Genomic DNA, 2,735 nt, shown 5'->3' on the forward strand with positions numbered 1-2,735 from the left:
AACACACCATAGCCTAATGGTTAGGGTGTTACAGGTAGTAAAACAATACATTTCACGAGTTGTTCTGTTATCATTTCGACATCTGACGTGTGGCACAGTTCTGGACATGTACAGGCAATGTCGATTTCATGGCAGGGAGCAAACCTACGAGCACAATAACTCCACACCCCCACCAAATATATATATATATGTTCTTCTTCTTCTTCTTCTTCCCTACCAAGAATTCACACGAACCTTGAACCCACAAGAGTAAACAAGAGAGACAAAGAAAGGCAGAAACAAGAAAAATGCCACTTATATTTGAACACTATACAAATATTGTTTTAAAACAACTTTTCTTTTAATTTTTCTAAATTTAATTATTTAATTGTTACAGTTGAAATAATCTCAAATGACCGAAACCGGTTCCGAAATGTTCTTTATAAAATTATTTCAGCATTATCTATCTTGACTTGTTTTTTCATATATATATATATATATATACGTCATCTTTTATTTTTTACAAGTTTCAGCCATGCTGGACACCACTTTGGAGAATTTTAATCAAGTTTATCGAATCCAGTATTTGTTATTTTATTTGTTAAGCCTTGTATCATTGTATCGGTCTCTTATCCCAAACCACAAAGTTACGGATGTGTAAACACACCGACACCGGTTGTCAAGCAGTGGTGAGGGGTCAAGCACTTAGCACACATACACACATTTATGATGGGTCCTTTTCAGATTCCGTCCATCAAATCCATTCACGCTTTAAGTATATATATATACTTAATATTAAGGAGTAAATCCAAACTTACAGGGAAAAATTAGATTTAGGATTAAATCTAATTTTATAGTATAAATATATATATATTAAATTAGAGATAAAACCACTATTAGGCAAATCAAACAGTGAAAAACATAAACCAAAACATAGAAATAAAATTAATTAATATAATATACAAAATATATATATATATATATATATATATATATATATATATATATATATATATATATATATATATAATATATTTTGTATATTATATTAATTAATTTTATTTCTATGTTTTGGTTTATGTTTTTCACTGTTTGATTTGCCTAATAGTGGTTTTATCTCTAATTTAATATATATATATTTATACTATAAAATTAGATTTTATCCTAAATCTAATTTTTCCCTGTAAGTTTGGATTTACTCCTTAATATTAAGTATATATATATACTTAAAGCGTGAATGGATTTGATGGACGGAATCTGAAAAGGACCCATCATAAATGTGTGTATGTGTGCTAAGTGCTTGACCCCTCACCACTGCTTGACAACCGGTGTCGGTGTGTTTACACATCCGTAACTTTGTGGTTTGGGATAAGAGACCGATACAATGATACAAGGCTTAACAAATAAAATAACAAATACTGGATTCGATAAACTTGATTAAAATTCTCCAAAGTGGTGTCCAGCATGGCTGAAACTTGTAAAAAATAAAAGATGACGTATATATATATATATATATATGAAAAAACAAGTCAAGATAGATAATGCTGAAATAATTTTATAAAGAACATTTCGGAACCGGTTTCGGTCATTTGAGATTATTTCAACTTTAACAATTAAATAATTAAATTTAGAAAAATTAAAAGAAAAGTTGTTTTAAAACAATATTTGTATAGTGTTCAAATATAAGTGGCATTTTTCTTGTTTCTGCCTTTCTTTGTCTCTCTTGTTTACTCTTGTGGGTTCAAGGTTCGTGTGAATTCTTGGTAGGGAAGAAGAAGAAGAAGAAGAACATATATATATATATTTGGTGGGGGTGTGGAGTTATTGTGCTCGTAGGTTTGCTCCCTGCCATGAAATCGACATTGCCTGTACATGTCCAGAACTGTGCCACACGTCAGATGTCGAAATGATAACAGAACAACTCGTGAAATGTATTGTTTTACTACCTGTAACACCCTAACCATTAGGCTATGGTGTGTTTACACCTATGTATTTACAGCGAAAATTTCCCCCCAATACAACAATATACTGTATATATATATACATACATATATATATATATATATATAAACTTTTGTATAAGTTTTTACCGATAATGTTTTTTTTTCCATACCGAACTACTTGGTAAAAGTTATTAATTATTGAATTAGTAATTCTTTACCCTGTATGTATGTATGTATATATGTATGTATGTATGTATGTATGTATGTATGTATGTATGTATGTATGTATGTATGTATGTATGTATGTATGAATGTATGTGTGTGTGTATGTATGTATGTATGTATGAATGTATGTGTGTGTGTATGTATGTATGTATGTAAGTATGTATGTATGTATGTATGTATGTATGTATGTGTGTGTATGTATGCATGCATGCATACATGTATGTATGTATGTATGTGTGTATGTATGCAGGTATGTATGTATGTATGTATGTATGTAAGTATGTAAGTATGTATGTATGTATTTATGTATGTATGCATGTATGTATGCATGTATGTATGTATGTATGTATGTATGTATGCATGTATGTATGTATGTATGTATGTATGTATGTATGTGTGTGTGTATGTATGTATGTATGTATGTATGTATGTATCCAAGTGTGTATGTATGTATGTGTATATATATATGTAAGTATGTATGTATGTATGTATGTATGTATGTGTGTGTATGTATGCATGCATGCATATATGTATGTATGTATGTATGTGTGTATGTATGCATGTATGCACGTATGTATGTATGTATGT

Source organism: Octopus sinensis, linkage group LG27 (assembly GCF_006345805.1).
Source record: "Octopus sinensis linkage group LG27, ASM634580v1, whole genome shotgun sequence".
Lineage (NCBI taxonomy): Eukaryota > Metazoa > Mollusca > Cephalopoda > Octopoda > Octopodidae > Octopus > Octopus sinensis.